Here is an 18,334-nt window from a genome sequence, read left to right on the forward strand (position 1 = left end):
GACTTCTGATATTTGTAGCTTGTAAAATAATTTATGTACCGTATAATTGTTCAACGCCATGACACCATGAGGTACCATAACGCAACATGACGTAATAAGGTCAAGCTCGGTAGTCTCCTATTTTTCTTGTATGGTCTGTATACCTGGTGTTGCAAAAATGGAACTATAAATATGCGGCTTGTCCTATATTTTCTCAGATATGCATATTCCTTAAAATTTATGCTTGTCCTTTCCAGTAGCAGCATGAGAATACTACCACAAGTTCGTTTATAAAAGTCGCTTCTAATTTTATTCTTATCTCAAAAATTCTTTTGATCTTAAATGGAAGGACTTTCAACTTTAGAAGCATGAAAAAGAAAACACCCAAAATTTAGTAGTATTGCTATGAATCTGTACTAATTTTTTCAAAGATAATAAAGCCATTAATTTTTGGTACATAATCATTTTTCATAATGAGTATTGATTAGATTTAAAATGAATAATAACGTTGACAGACTTTGGATATGATGTTGAATAACAAAGAGATTTTAATGAAGACATGACAGGTAGAATACTTAGTTGATTTAACGATGATGAGAAGGGTGTGCTAGACGTATCTATATAAATGATCAAGAATCAAGAATAGTAATTAGTTAGTTGTTAACCAGCATATAGAACACTAGAAGAACTCCCAGGCATCCTCGTGTCAAGTGGAGACATTATGCGACCTCAAAGATCCGGTGACTTGATCTTGGTCGTTAAATCTGGAATTGTATATTGCCGTTCTCGGATTTCAAAACTTCCGAGTGTGTATCGATTTCTCAGATTATTATCATCGATCAGTATGTTTTGAAACGAAACGGCTTGACTTGATATCTCAATTGCAAAGTGCGTTTGAGATGATTTATCAAAGAATAAAATAATGATAATAATAAAAATAATAAATATTGAAAGTTTTAATCATCAATGTTCAATCGCAAATCGTGAAAAGAATGAATAACAACCGGGTACTGACTTGGAAAAAACTTTGATATTTTCTCAAAGAATTTTTTTCGGTCTGATGGAAAATATAAATTTCCCTTAGCAGCAGAGCGTTTCGGGTAAACCAAACAATAGAGTGGCACTGTGGTCGGATTTTATTTATAAAAAATAGAGCGAACGGACTTCCGGAAGCCATTCCGTGTAACCGGCCCCTTCCTCGTCCACCCTGGAGTCCCCAAACAACTAGTTCTCTTATCCACCCCCGCTTCACAACTTTACCATCCCCTAGCTTTCACTCTAGCTCATTCTTCCCCCTTTTAGTGTGCCAACGGACATCCACAGTCCAGAATCTCGCTCACTCTCTCTCGTTAGCAGCTAGGACTCCCATGATTCATTGCCGCCGCGATGGATGATCCATCTCTTCCCCTGGCAACCCCAACCGGCCAGGCCGGACCGGATCCTGGGAGGTTGGATCTACTGAGCAAGAGAGCGCGAATGAGCTAAAATGCCGAGCGGCGAGAGGAGTTATCCAGTGGGCCGTGTCTAGATCCTCTATACGTGTATACAATCGCGGACGCTGATGCGGCTACATGTTGACATGCGTTCCATCGAGCTCGTTACTTTTCTACCATCTCCTGATTTTAATTCTTTGTATCATACCTACATCATTCATATATACACATTTGTACACATAATGTATACAATGGAAATTCTAAAGTTTTTTTATATTTCATGAAGTAGTTATATGTTAGTGATTATCTTGATCATCAGATGAAATTTCATACCAAAAATACACGTAAAAATGTTGACGCGATATTCCGTATTATAAGGTATACAACAACAACAACAACAACAACAACAACAACAACAACAACAACAACAACAACAACAACAACGTTTGCCGAGTTTTTTATCTGCACGCAATGAAATTTAGGTATTAATGTAAACCGTAATGTATATACTTATTGTTTATTGGTTGATACTATTAAATTGTCAATGATTTGGCGCCAATATTACGTTCTGCTGTATTACACGAACAATAACGGCTTATACATTAAATAATTCCCGACAATCAGACTTCACTATTAAATGTAGTAATTTAACCAGTAATGGTAGATGGCGGTGCACATTTCCGGTAATAAGCATCAAAGTATCATTATTTGAAAGTACATTGCGATAGTAAATTTGTGAAAATTCAACTTTTATTAAGACTGTCAAGCCTAAATTTAGCTCCCATTCTTCTTGACGCTACCGATTCTTGTTTATCGTAACTTTATTGACAAGGGACATATTTCTCATATTTCTTCAAAATTTTTCGACTATTTTTTAAATGGCCATCGATACCGAGTTACCGACACCAGTCAGACACACTGAAACGTTTGTTCATCGTATATATCGCCGGCTCTTAAAAATACGACGAAATATTTTACTTTTCGTACGGCGCTCTGACGACAACGTCCACGGTTGTTGCATACCAAATAATTTTTTTTTCAGAATACGATCCATACGCGACAAATAAGTAACACAACTTTAAAAAATGCATTTCCATTTATGATCTTTTGATACAAAATACAAAAATTGCCCGACTAGAAATTTTAATGTAAGACCTATTGGGCCCTCGTTGGGTTTCTTAATAGGGACCCCACATGGGGATGTCACGCAAAGTCCTATGCGGCCCTCATTGGGCAATCCCTCTCAGGTCCCAATGGGGAAATCCCCATCAGAGCCCAATCTAAATTTTGAAAGAAAAAATATTATGGTTTTCGAAAAGATTAAAAACAATTTAGAACCATATACTCATATTATATTATGATCTCGTTAGTAAATTTAATTTGAATTGAAATGAAATCGTTGATAGAAAAAATCCTTGTCGTGAGTTGGGCTCGAACTTGCGTCCTTTGGGTCCTCAGTCCTTGACGTTACCGCTGGTCCAAGCAGGAGTGCTGATGAAAAAATTTCCTATCTCGTATACATGAACTTTACCGGTTGACTGAGACATTATTCATGTTATGTTCAAGCTTTAAGAAATTGTTTTTTTTTTTTTTTTTTATTTATTCACTTTACTGACGTGAAAATAAAATTTTTGTATAAATTAAATAAAAAATTTAAAAATAAAAACGACTGAAAATGTAAAAAATTGAAAAATCAAAAATAAAATTCCTTAAAAATATCCGATTAAATTTGGAATCCCCCTTATACTAACACAAAAATTTTTTTTTTTAAATTAAAATTTTTTTGAAATGCAAGTTATTTTTTAAAATTTTATTGTATGGATAAAAATTTAATTATGAAAAAGTTTAATTTTTTTTACAATATAAATTCTTTTGCAAATGTGAATCCTCAAAAGTTGGATATTTTTCAAAAATTGAATTCTTACATACTAACAATACTAATAATAATAATGTTTTCTCACTTTGAGAAAATTTTTCTCTTGAATATTTGATACCCATTTTATATTATTTTAGCGTGCAATTATACATATTAAATGAAAAAAAAAAGATTCAATATTATATGATCTTCCCATTTGACATGTTGATCATTAAAAATATTAATGAAAATTTACTTCTATCGAGATATTTAATTTTTTGGAGCAAGAGACTAAATTTTTTCAAAACAAGATTTTCTTAACTTAAGTAAATTTTCTTCGATCAAGATACTTATTTCTTTAATAAGCAAGAAAATTAATTTTATTGGAATAAGTGAAATTTCTTGTGCCAAAAAAAAATTTTTTTTTCGCTCAAGAAAATAATTAGGAAGAAAAATATTTTCTTGGCTCAAGTGAACCTTTTTTTTCTGTGGAGTACTTGAATTTAATCTGGAATTGATCCCAAATTAATCTAGAATAACTCCGCTAAAAAAACTCCGGATTCACTCTACACGCAAATTGTTTAATTACTTTACACCAAAACTCCGAGTAATGGGATTAAATTTTAATTTGGATTAAGATTTACTCCGAATTCATCCCGATTTTTTAGAATGTATTTTTAATCTCGTAAAATTAAATTTTTCAAAATATAAAGTTATGTAAAATTTGATAAATCTAAATTTTGTAGTTTTTATTTAACAATGTTGGATGAATTTTTTTCCTAATTATTTTCTATACTTAACGGCTAATTTTTATTTTTATTTCTAATTAATTTACAATAAATATATGCTAAGAATATAAGCTCACCAGATCTTTGGGTGATTGATTTTTTATATAAATAAACGATTTTCTAAATTTAAAGATTATTTATTCATGTATCTACTCTCAGGTTGGGTTATTCCAATTGGATCCTACTACGAGCCCAGTTAGGAAAACCCATCGATGCCTTATTTACATTACGTTGGGAAACTCCTCTTCGTTCCCACACCGATCCCACTTAGGAAAACTTAGCAATTTTATTTTTATTTTTCGTTGGGTTATCTCTCTTAGATCCCACGCAGTTCCCATTAAGGAAAATTTAGAAATTTTATTTTTTTTCCGTTGGGTCATCTCTCTTAGGTCCCACACAGGACCCTATTGGGAAAAACTGAATAAAAATTTTTAATTTTACGTTGGGATTTCCCATTTAGGTCCCACACAGGGCCCTATTGGGAAAAACTGAATAAAAATTTTTATTTTTACGTTGGAATTGCCCAATTGGGGGCGAATTAGGCCCTTATAGGGATTTCCCAATTGGGCGTGCCTCTTCGGGACCCAATCAGGTCCAGATGTATACGCTGGGTAATCCCAAAGTAGTTTCTAGTCGGGTGTTTTCTCAAACGTTTAAGGTGTTCTGATGTTTTTAAATCGTCTATGAAAATCTGTTAATTCTTGATTATAGTTATGCAATCTTCATTAAAAGTCAGCTAGATGAGAAAATTTTTCGAGCTTATTTAATTTTTGAATGTTTTTAAAACCATACAAACTTTTATTTCCTTCATTTTTGATCCATTTTTTCTAAATCTAACATTTTATCCGTCATAAATTATAATTATCTGTATTTACAAAGTTTTAAGTCGATATTTTGATTTTTAGGGGTTATCCACATAGTAAAAAATTTTTTGTCATTGTGTAAAGTGTAAAAATGTTTGTGTAGAATTTAACATTTTAGTGTATAGAATTTAACATTTTAATATGTTAATTCAACACAATAGAGTGTTGATTCAACACAAATTGTGTAAAAAAAGTCATCAACACAAATTTTTGTGTTAAATTTGACGAAAAATTTTTTACTGTGCAGGAACTTTTTAATTTCCAAAGCACAATGAATTTAGATGAGTTAAATCTAAAATTTTATAAATATTCACGCTTTCTATTTACTGCTAAAAGATTTAAAGTATAGTACTTTGAAAAATTTAAAAATTGGAAGCTATTCTCCAAAAATTTTTAATCGAGCTGATTTTTGGAAAAAGTTCTTAGATTTAGAAGAATTAACAGGAATATTTCCATTGTTGATCAAAGATAAGTCATTCTTCTGCACTACTTTATAGTATAAGTATATGAAAATCAATTACTTAATTATCATAATTACGTAATAGGTTATAGTCGTAGATCAGTAATGGCTTTCGTTAAAAAATACACATGAACAGTGAATTTTAAATACATTGTGATATTTATTAAAAATAGATTTATGTATTCACCCGGTAATAAAACATAAATCATATTATCTCTATATACAAGAAAGTTTTATATTCATGACATAAAGAAATTGCTTCTTCATATTTCTTCCGGAAATGAGAGCCTCTGTCTTTGTATATATATATTTATATGCCCAGAGTATATTTAAGATTTTCTAACCGGCGGCAACAACTACAGCATCAGGTATACGTAAGCACTGTGTAGCTTTAAGTTTTGCACATATGAAAATGATTAATACGTAGAAAATTCAATCATTAAAATGTTTTCGCAATTAGAATTATTAATTATTTTTATCATGTTTCAAGGTGAGAAAATAATTTGTAAATGGCCATGAGCCATTTAGCACTCTTTTAATGATTTTAGTTAATGTTATGAAAAATTATCTATTAAAAATAACATATATTAAAATTTTAATAACTTACTATAATTAGACCATAAACATGTAATATAGTTTGCGATAGAAGTAAATCAAATTTGTTTTTAAGAAATAATATTCATATTATAACAATGTAAACTTCATATATAGCTTCATACTCATAACTTATTAAAACCTTAAGCGATTTTTTGTTCATTTTATTTTATTTATTTTTAAATTATTCGTAATACAGCTATTATATACACATAAGCAGTATAACTATAGTCGAATATTAATTAAAAATTGTATTTTAATAAGCAAAAAATTACATTCGAATAGTATACTAATAAAAAAATTAGAAAAACGGTTCACCCTAAAGGCCTAGGCCATCCCTGCAACTTCCCGCTAATTCCATACCTGGGCGCTTGAAATTGTACTTATGACATTTTTTAGATTTTTGAGCTCAAAATATAATTTATGTGATATTTTGAGCTCGCTGAGTTCAAAGAGATAATATTTCTATGCATTTGAGCTCTCCCAGCTCAAAAGTCTGATAGAAGTTTCATAGAACACTATTTTTGGAATTTTCAAACCGCAATAACTTTTGAATGGATTAACCGATTTTCACGTGGTTGGCGGCATTCGACGCAGTTTTAACATCCTCATAAGTAATTTCCAAGTTTTAATTGATCGAACCGGAAATTTCAGAGTAATCCCGAAAAAACACTTTTTTCGGTTTTCTTTCGTTCATGATATCTCTCAAACGAATCAACCGATTTTGATCAGCTTGGTGGCGATCGACGAGGTTTTTTATTGCTTAGAGCTGATTAGTTTTTGGAATCGATCGGTGGAGCCGTTTAAAAGTTATCCAAAAAAAACCACATTTGAAAAAATTTTTTTTCTTAGTTTTTTTAAGATTTCTCAAAATCTACTGATCCGAATCGGTCCAAATCATACTCGAAATCTAAGTTTGGCCAAGCCCTTTCAAATGACACCAACCACGATAAAATAGAATCAGCCATTCAAAAGTTATAAGCGGTTCACATACTTTCACACACACACACACACACACACACACACACACACACACACACACACACACACACACACACACACACACACACACACACACACACACACACACACACACACACACACACACACACACACACATACATACAGAGTGACAACCTCGCGGGAGTAGTCAGGGAAGCTTCCTAGGACCTCAAAACGTCGAGATCTGATGAAAACTCGATTTTCGAAAAACGGGGTAAAAACAATAACTTCCCGATTTTTGAAAATCTTAGATTTTCTAAGCGGGAAGTTATAAAGGCAATCCTAAGTTAAAAAGTTATTTCAAAATGAATGATGGAGATGGAATAAATATTGGAAAAGAAAGTATGGTGAAAAAAGACGCCATTGCCATTGCCGACGGCCAATACGTATGGAAGAAACCGGTCCACCATTGAAACGCGTCTTATACATCTCCGATCTTAAAAGATTTCATATTTCGATAAAATTTTGCTAAATCTTCAAACAACAATAAAAAATATTCGTTTAATACTTCCTTTCTTGAAATAACTTCACACATAATTTTTGTTTTTATTGGACTATATTAAACTATTTTAAGAATCATTAGTTTTCAACCGCGATAAAAATGATTCCAGAATAAAATATACTTCGTTAAATTATAGCCTGAAGTGTGGCATAAAGTTATTTATTTTCTATTGTCTTTAAATTAGTCTGGTGTTCTTTTACTTAGTGTAGTGAAAAAGTTACAATTTATAAAAACACTGAAAACTTTTTAAATGTTTAAAATTTATTAAAAATTTTATGTCTAGAATCAAATTAATTTTTAATTTAAATTTTATAATTGGGAGAAATTAACAGAGCAATCAATAGTGTTAAAATTAAAGTTCCAACAGTGGAAAATTGATAACTATGAATTTTACGACCAAAATATACCCCGAAAATTTATTACTTATCAATTTTTTACGTCAAATGTAAAATTAACTTAAAATTTACTAATTAACTGCAAACGTATGTGCTTTTTTTGATTTAAATTTACTTGATACTGACCGTTATCGAATCTTATTACTTTGAAATCATATTTTGAATAAAACCGTATTGTAATTTTTTTTGTTTTTTTTTTTTTAAGACATTTATCTTGCTCAGGGTCAATGTTAAGGATTAAATATTAAATATTGTATGTTTTATTCATAATTATTTTTTTATTCTTAAATTGATAATTTCGTATTTTTCTATGCACCAATATCACTGATTGCATGCATTTATATATCGTTGAGGTGATGAATCCACGTCATTTTGTCTCATAAATCATGTCTCGCAGACAAAAGCATCTGCTCAGTGATAATGTATCTGACAAAAATATCTCGAGACAAAATGATCTCAACTGAAACTCATCTTTAACAACAGTGTTTTCCCCAAAAGTTGTCCGAATGGACAATCAGACACTAATCAAAAAATTAAGTTAACTTAATAGAAAAAATCTTGGACCAAGAAAATCATTTCGGAAAAATAAATAGCCTTGAATTGAATAAAAAAATTATTTAATCAAATCAAGTTTACTTAAACCAACAAACATTTCTAAATTCAGATTCAGGCGAATGTATAATTTTTTAAATTAATACATTCTTTACTAAAAATGATAATATAACCTATTAAAGTGTTAGCACTTACAGGATAAATATTAAATTTTCTACTATTATGCATAAATCATATTAATTTTTTTTTATTTATTTTTTTTAGAATAGTGAGAAAACGATGAAAGAATATTAAGAATAAGAACTTTCAATTAAAAATATTATATGTTTATTTTTAGGATAAAAAAAGTAAAAGCGTTGTACTCCATTAGAATGATAAATTAATCTAATAATTTTATTCTGTTTACATAAACATTCACAACGCATCAATGTTAACATTTTAAAATTTTTTTCTGCGTTAGCTATTAATTCAATGCTTCAATAGCAGAGTACATGTGCTCAACATAAACAAAGCTCTTTATAAAAATTGATATCGCTACCTGTTTTAGCAAAACATTGATCAGATAATAAATATTTTTCAAAATTATTAGTATATTCTGAGTGATAGTCAAAGTAAAAATAATCTGGATCGAGTGATTCACGTGATAAAAGCATTCAAAATTCTTATGACCCAAATGTTTTATAACAGTAATTTTTATTAATCTTGAAGAAAAAATGAAAAAAAAAAAAAAAAAAGAAAAAAAAAGACAATAACTCATATTTGAATCTACGAAACGCTATACACTATAAAAAAAAAAAACCGGGGTAAGTCCAAAGCGGTGTAGGTGTTAAAATTTGCGGTGTTAAATTCCAACATCGAAAGCGGTGTTAAAATAACACCGCTGCCGGTGTAAATATTTTTTTCCAGTGTTAAAGCGGTGTTAAAATATTTTTTGATGTTGAAGATATTTTACTCTGTGAATACTTTTATTCACTAAATTACTACTATTGGGCAGTATATTCATTAATTCATAAAACTATTAATTATTGAAAGGGAAGGTGTAAAATTGTATATCTTTTAAACAAAGTCTGTATTACATAGGTAACAATTTAAATAACTACAAACCGAAATTAAAATTTGTTTTGGTAATACTCATAGACTTTTTATATTTTTTTATGTCATACATTTTTTTCTTAACTTTTATAGGCACAATTTTGTTTATTTCAGTAAAAAATCATAAAAATTACACCGGCCCACAAAAAAAAGTGGTCTGTACTTTTGACCGGACCTACCTATATTAAAGTATTTTGACGTGCTGAATCCGAATCTGAAGTCAGTTTTGCCCGCACACCCTCAAAATTATGAGTAAAATGCAAAAAACCCCAAAAAAGGCAAATAATTGCGAAAAACTGCAGTCATCGTTCTCTTCATTCTACTTATACTTCATTTTTTATAGATTTAAAAATTTTGTGAATATTTCAATTCTAAGATCATATTTCATCCATTAAAATGCACCTGAGTCATTAACAATCGTGATTAATAGATTTTTTTCTCATATTTAAAACTGCAATTTTCTCGATTTTTTTTATTATTTGAGATTTTTTTTAATTTTAAAACGTCAATAGGGCAAGAAAACTTCAGATTCAAATTCAGTGGAACAAAGTACATAAAAATCATACTCAATCTGAATCCAAAAAATTTTTTTCATCTCGATAATTTCGATTTTTCATTTCTTGCCTTTTTTTCGGTTTTTTGCAATTTTTTCAAATTTTGACGGATCAAGGGGCTACTTAACGTTTAGATTTAGATTCAGTGAATTGACGTACATGAAAATCATACTTGATCTGGGTTCACAAAAATTTATTTATCGCTGTGACTGCAGTTTTTCGCAATTTTTTGCTTTTTTTTGGGTTTTTTTTTTGCATTTTACTCATAATTTTGAGGGTGTACAGGCAAAACTGACTTCAGATTCGGATTTAGCGCGTCAAAATACATAAAGATACACGGAGAAAAAAATTTTGCTATAGGAACTCTATAGTAGTTAGTTAGTTGTAAAAAGTTCCAGTAGGTTAACGTATTCTTATGGTAACAATACCGTTTGGCTCCTGCAACTCTACATTGTTGAGCTCTGAGAGCTAAACGTTATTTACCTCTCACAACTCTACAGGATCGTTCTAAGACTATAACAAATTTTTGGCAGTCTGATTAATAATTTTTTTTACGATTTAGCATTGATAATTTAATAAATAAATGCGACAGAACGAATTTATATTGCCAACAATAATTGTATATGACAAATAAGAATAGTATTATAATAGAAATAAAATAATAATAGAACTTATATTACAAATAAAAATTATTTGTAAAATAAAAAAATGGTCGTCACAAAATTATCTTATTTTCTTGATTATATTAATAAATATTGGACATAAAATCACTACCGTATATGCACAAGAAAAGATAAATAAACGAAAACGAATTTTATTTTGTGTTAAATGGGGTCTTTTGAATATATTCCGATAACTTATTACTTATCACAATATGTTCAACTAATAAATTAAATTAACAGTCACTGCAAATGAACCTTGAAAAACCACAAATACAAAACTGTTTTAACGAAATTCAATTTGACAAAAAAAAAATCTATTTCCTTAAATAAATAAATTGGGAACTTAATTGTCCTCATATATTTTTAATAATATGGATTAGTAACAAAATAATTCTGTTTGTCATTTTAGAAGGTTATGAAATATGTCAGCGCACTTTACTACTGCGCAAAGTAGAGCGCTCCCAACTATACCGTTTGGCTCTGAGAACAATCCCGTAGAGCTCTGAGAGCTCAACAACATTGAGTTATCAGAACTAAATAACATTTTGTTACTGTAACTCTACAACGAACAGTAAACTGCGTATAGTTGTGGTAACTCTACAGTTACGTTACCAGAACGAAATTTTTTTTTCCGTGTGGAAACTTAATTGTCCTCATATATTTTTAATAATATGGATGAGTAACAAAATAATTCTGTTTGTCATTTTAGAATGTTATGAAATATGTCAGCGCACTCTACTACTGCGCAACGTAGGGCGCTCCCAACTATACCGTTTGGCTCTGAGAACAATCCCGTAGAGCTCTGAGAGCTCAACAACATTGAGTTATTAGAACTAAATAACATTATGTTACTGTAACTCTACAACGAATAGTAAACCGTGTGTAGTTGTGGTAACTCTACAGTTAGGTTACCAGAACGAAATTTTTTTTTCCGTGTAGGTCTGGTTAAAAGTACAGACCACTTTTTTTTGTGGGCCAGTGTAATGAATACTACTTTAATATATTTTCTATTTATTTTTTCAATTTAAAAACTAAATTTTATTATGTTTTATAGATTTTATAATCTTGATATTTTAAATAGAATGGTGACTCCTCTTTTACATTGGTATTACTTCGTTTTACACCGATTTAACACCGGTATTTTAACACCGGAAAAGTTACGCCGGTGTTATTTTATTTTAATACCGCGCGGTGTTAAAATAAGTCAATTTTTAACACCGCTCTTTTTACAGTGTATAAAATTTCCGGTACTAAGAAATTTAAAAAATAACCACATGAGTAAAACAAAATGATGATTATAGAGAGAAAAAATTTTTGACGTTCAGAATTATTTTTTTAAATTTATTTAGAGCCATGAAATTATAAAAATTATTATTCAAAAATTTTCTTTCGGCTCATGAACTACATCTAGGAAAGCTATAATTATGAGGTAAAGATCACAAAGCTTTTTCATTCATTCAATTCAGTGATTTAGTTGTTTTAATTATTTTTACAGAATTTTTTCCGAAAATAATTATTCACCTTCATAATTATGATCTATGTCTTAAATAAGCATGAAGATCTTTGAAAGATGGCGTACATAATGATGCAACCGAAAAAAATCATACATTAATAATGTGAAAAATCTTAAATTCTCTGTCATGTATTTTTGAGTGTTATTGTAAAACAATGCAATCCGAAAAACGTTTATTACAGAGCTGAATCTCACAAAACATTGCCTTTGAATGATTTCAGAAAATTTTTATGAATTATTTTATAACATGTAAGTCTTATTATCAGTGATTGACTGTGAAGAGGTGAAGGTGTCTTTTGTAAATGAATACACGGATTTATTACAGAATAAGAATTATTGATAGAAATAAATCTATGCAATATGCGAATAATTGTAAAAAAAGTCATGAGACTCGTGACTTTTTATACTAATGATCGTTCAGAGACGGTTAAAGTTATCAAATACTCGAAGGCTTTGAAATAAAAGTTAAAACGAATTTTATATCTTCGAGCTTATAGAATAATTCAGGAAAAATTTGTCAACTAAAAAAAACTTCTTTCAAACTTTCAAGTCATGTTATTTATTTATGTTATCAAAACAATTGTTACTCATAAGATTTTTTGCCCAGTTTTTTGAAACTATAGAATCTTATAAAAGCTGTAAAATGCTGCAGAAACTTTGAAGAAATATGTTAAGGAAAATGATATCATTTGGTACTATTTGATAAGAGCGTTTTTTTACACAAACAATCATATGATCGAAGTCAATGTTGACAGCGAAAATGTCACTTTATAGAAGACAAACGGATTCAATGCTTGGAATATTTATTTAAACTATTTTTAATAATCACATAATGCATCGTATAGTTTTCATTTTATTGTTAAAACATAAATAATGTGATGATTATGGAAATTGTTTCAAATCTCTGGCAGATTCCATCAATCTTTTATAAAAAATGATACACAAAAATGAAACTATTTTTTATTAATCATAGATCATTGACTTGAATACAAACAAATTAATCATATTCATTGCAAAGAAATGAATTATATGATATCAAAATGATTTGATTTCTAACCAGAAAATGAAAAATATGAATACCTTTAAAATATCGACGAATTGAGAACTACATGTGAGGGTCAGATAATAATGAGTTTTTTTTTTTTTTACAACCGAGATTGCGGGTAAAAAGCATTAATTATTATTTTCTTAAATTAATTCAATCTGTATAACACTCATTAAGCAGGGAAAATAAATGTGGGGAATGTTTTTTAGATTAGTATAACATGGGCGTGAGATATTTTTGTACCCACTTTTTCTAAATTTTAAAATTGTGTTAACGATAGGATGTGGGATAATGGATTAAAAATTTTTAGAAATATTTCAGTGAAAGTTTTTAAAAATATTTAAAAATTATACGTAGCTCAGAAATACATTTCTATGCGTTGAATGAAGATATAATTTTTAATGCAAGGTGTTGACCTTACCAACAATCATACATTGTTTTAGCAAACAAATTTTTTAAGGTTTTTTGGATTAAGAATTTAGTTTTATTTGATTTTGTTGAATAGTTTTTCTTAAATAAACGACGTTGTTTATCTTTTATATTTTTTTCAATAATTTTTCATATAAGAATCGATTAATATCAAGAACATAATGTAATATATTAAGTTTTTAAATAGCTTATGAAATAACTTTTTGCTACAATTTCAAGAAGTATTTAAAGTTGATGTTGCTTAACCAGCCAAAATAGGACAATCCCAAACTAATGTGACTAACGACTAGCTTCTGCAAGGTAATTGAAGTCAATATCATATTTTACATGCTTGTGAGAAATACTTTTGTTCTAAACAAACCTCGAGATTATCATATAACTAAATCAATAATTTGACACCGCACTAATAACTTAAAATTATTGTCCCGTTTTGACTATTAGTTCCAGTCGTTCGAGTATTGCGTTTTAAAACGAATGATATGAAAAATGTAATGATCGACGTCTGGAATAAAACGTATGGAATGATTTTAGCCGGCGGTTGATGGATGCTAGGTTCAATTATATCTGATATCGTCCTATTTCATCCCTTGGCTAAAAAAATAAATTCACCCTTTTTGGAAGTTATTTCTGATTATGTAATCATATTGATTTACGGAAAAGATACAAAATCTTATTTTATATGAAATTATGGAACAAAAAATAGATTAAAACTATAATTGATGCACATAGAGTTTTTACGAATTTTTCATTCAAAAAAATAAAACTTATGAGATTATCAATACTTTAAAATTAATTAAAAAAATAAATTGATAGTTACTAAATTTGATTAATAATATTTACACTTATTTTAAACTTTATCTATAAATATAGCGTAGAACCATCGGTTTTGGATACCTTGGTGCTAGTTTTGGACACTTTGAAATTCAATGAATGTACAGAAAATTGTAATGTTAAAATAATATTTTCATAGAATTTTTAAACGCTTACATTCATACAAACAGAATTTATGATGCTATTACGTTTATAAATAATTTATATAATAATTTGGACATCAAATGTCCAAAAACGGTATGGTGTCCTCAAACTGTGCTTTTACTCTATTTATAGAAGCATAAGCAGTGAATTTTTAGTCATACTTTCGAAAAAATCCAGTTTGCAATCTATTAGATAAACAGTCGTACAACATATTTCATAGAAATTGACAGTATTTTATTTTTGTATATTCCTGTTGATTTATGCATTCATTTTTTTTTATGCATAAATTATTATAATTCGTGACGAAACAAACTTATATGTTTGAATTTGGTACTCCATGGAAAAAAAAAAAAAAAAAAAACATTTTTTTAAATAACAGTGTCATATAATAAGCTATATGACACCGCATTATAAATGAAATATATCTAAAAATTATTGGTTCAAGGATGGATTGTGACCTATAACCGTAAAAGTTACAGTCTCTCATAACTTCAAATTTCATCAGATACATAACTTTATCCTAAACTGAAATTTCCACATTTTTCCGTACAAATTGATTTTACTACTTAAAAATCATGAAAATGTTTAATTGGATATATCTATACGTAAATTTACTTATTAAATGTGGTGTTATTGTATTTAATATGGTCATGTTTTAAAAAGTGTAAATTAATTTCAATTTTTATCAAAAATCAAACATCTTTTAATCAATAATGTTGACGTCATGCGAAGTACATACTTTTTTTTATATTATTATTTATTTATCAACAAATTACTACCGCAAAACGAATTAAGAAACCAATCAAAACAATCAAATAATTATTTAACCAGAAAATTATAGAAATCTTTAACTTATGATATACTTTTTTTTTATTTTTATAATTAAATATCATCTAATTAAACATCTGCACATTTCTTCTAGTCTACCTTTTCATCTATATTGTTTTAATAGTGAGGTATCCAAATTTAAATTTTACTTTTAGTTAGAAAATTTTAATTGTAATAAACAAATTTTTCAACTCATCAAGTCCAAGAAAATTTTAAGTATTCATTAGAAATTAAAAATAAAAAGATAGTTTTCTAATTAACGTTAATGAGTTAAAATGTAATATGACTCAATCATATTGATGTGGCGAATATTTTAAGAATATTAAGTAGAATCACTATCATGATTTAAAAAAAAATTCTCAAAAGACCAAAAAATTATTTTAAAAAATTAGGAAAACGGTTAATTCTAAAGGCCAACCCTGCAACTTTTTGCTGATTCCATACTTAAGCGCTCAAAATTGCACTTATTACGTTTTCGAGTTTTTCGAGAACAAAAATATCATTTTCGTGTCATTTTGAGCTCTCTGAGATTAACGAGATAGCTGTTCCATGAGTTTGAGCTCTTCGAACTCAAAAGTCTTATTGAAGTTTAATAAAACACTATTTTTTGAATTTTCAAGTTGAATTGATTAAACTAAGAATTTCGGAGTAATTCCGGAAAAACACTTTTTTCGGTTTTCTTTTGACAATAACTCACGAACGAATTGACCGATTTTGACCAGACTGGCAGTTATCGGCGTGATTTTTTTAGGTTAAGAGCTAATTAGTTTTTGAAATTAATCGATCATACGGTTTGAAAATAATTCCAAAAAAACCACATTTGAAAAAAATTTTTTTCGTAGTTTTTTTGAGAATTCTCAAAATTGATAGGTTAAAATCGGTTCAAAATTACAGGAAATCTAAGTTTAATAAAACTTTTTAAAACGCCACTAGTTTGATTCAAGTCGGTCAAGCCGTTCAAAAGTTACAAGTAATTTACATATGGCCATATACACACACACTGATAAAAAAAATTGACTTGACTCAAAAGAGCCAAACTCTAGAACCAAGAATTCCATTTTGAAGAAAATTTTCTTAGACCAAGAATAATTTCTTAGCTCAAGAATTTATTCTCTTGACTCAAGAAAATCATTTTCTTCAAAATGGAATTCTTGGTTCAAGAGTTTGGCTCTTGAGTCAAGTTAATTATTTATCAGTGCACACACACACAGAGACATCATCGCGAAAACATTCGGGGAAGCTTTTTAGGACCTCAAAACGTCAACATCCGTTGAAAACTCGATTTTCGAAAAACGGGGTAAAACCAATAACTTGCCAACTTCTGAAAATTTTCAATTTTCTTCGCGGGAAGTGAAAAATTAAATTATGTTATTTTTCTGTATATATCAAGGAGTCAAAATACATTTAATTTTTTTTATTTACTAAAAGATATGGGTTGGGACCAGAAAAAATATTTGCTGTCAAACACATATGTGTTTGGGAACAAGTAAAGTATACTCTTGAAGTCTAGAGCCTATATTTTCAAGTTATGACATTTCGTCAAAAATCAGAATTTTTATAATGATAAATGTATCTTCAAAATAACTTACAGTATACAAAAAAAATATTGAGTGTATTGGTGAGCTGATAGCAGTTTGAAAATGATGGTTGATGACTACATCATTATTCAGTTATCTTACGACGGCACAATTATTCTATATATGTATAATAATATATTCGAGGTAGAGCACATGTAATGGAATACAGTAAAGATAAATTAAACTCATCACCCACGCTTACTCAACTAAACTTATACTCGATCCTTACAAGTTCACAAAACTTATCGAACCAGAGATCTCCAAGCCTGGCCGTCTACTTGTACTGATTTTTTGCAACTAACCCGTAGTAAATGTTTTCTTCTAGCGGCTGCTGACTTTGAACTAGTATACAATGACCTTCAGTATTTAAGTTTGTTCAAGAAAATAAATGAAAAAAAGGTAAAGCATAACTTAAGAAATGAGTGCAGAAAAAAGAAGGAAAAATATGGAGATGCTCTTATTTGACAAGCCTTTTTGCCCCAAGCCGTAAATCAAATCCTCGGACAAAGTGCATTTGCGGCTACAAGTAAAATAGGAAGATTGTTCAGGTTAACGATTAACTAATGCCTTGAGTCCAAGAATTGGCTGAAGGTCATGCTAGCAGGTACAAGTAGAGGTATATATTCCACTTTGCCTTCATTTTGCATAACCGCATAACTCAAGAAAGAGTAGTTGACTCCAGGATAATACCCGTTCAGTCACCGTCGGATCGGCAACAGTGGCTACCCCGCTGGCTCAACAAAACAGACAAATTCGTTTTGCTTCAGTTATGCTCAATGCTCAAGGACATCGGTGATCTTTAAAATTCAAATAGAATTTGCGGATGTAAGAAATTTTGAATTTTCGATGGTTACGAGAACCGATTTTTCATACGGGCATGTGTTCAGGATTACGGGTGATTGACATTTGGGTTTGTACAGTAAACCGAGAAGTTACATTCAATGGTTGAAAAATGATATTTTCAACCATAACCGTAGAATCTGTTTTGGCAAGTTTGCGGATTCAAGGGATACGGAGAAATTGATCTTATTTACACATGTGAGTCTAAGAGAATGATTAATGTTGTCTTCATATTAATGACACAAATATTTGTAACAATAAAACGAAAAAAATTTAGAGTATATAAACTTCAAAAGGAACTCTGTTCTGTAACAAATTAAAAACAAAAAAAAAAAAAGAAAAACTGGCTCTGAAATTTAAAATCATTGTGTACAATTATATTATTCGTTATTATTA

General features: G+C 29.3%; 1 long non-coding RNA gene across 1 annotated transcript in view; it reads right to left on the reverse strand.

Moving 5' to 3' along the window:
* The window catches only part of LOC123274082, a 46,745-nt gene extending 29,369 nt beyond the window's left edge, over positions 1-17,376 (reverse strand). Inside the window, exon 1 of the long non-coding RNA XR_006511444.1 lies at positions 17,111-17,376. This is a non-coding gene — a long non-coding RNA (uncharacterized LOC123274082). The remainder of the gene's footprint in view (positions 1-17,110) is intronic.
* Between the last annotated feature and the right edge of the window lie 958 nt (positions 17,377-18,334).

Source organism: Cotesia glomerata, linkage group LG1 (assembly GCF_020080835.1).
Source record: "Cotesia glomerata isolate CgM1 linkage group LG1, MPM_Cglom_v2.3, whole genome shotgun sequence".
Classification (NCBI taxonomy): Eukaryota; Metazoa; Arthropoda; class Insecta; order Hymenoptera; family Braconidae; genus Cotesia; species Cotesia glomerata.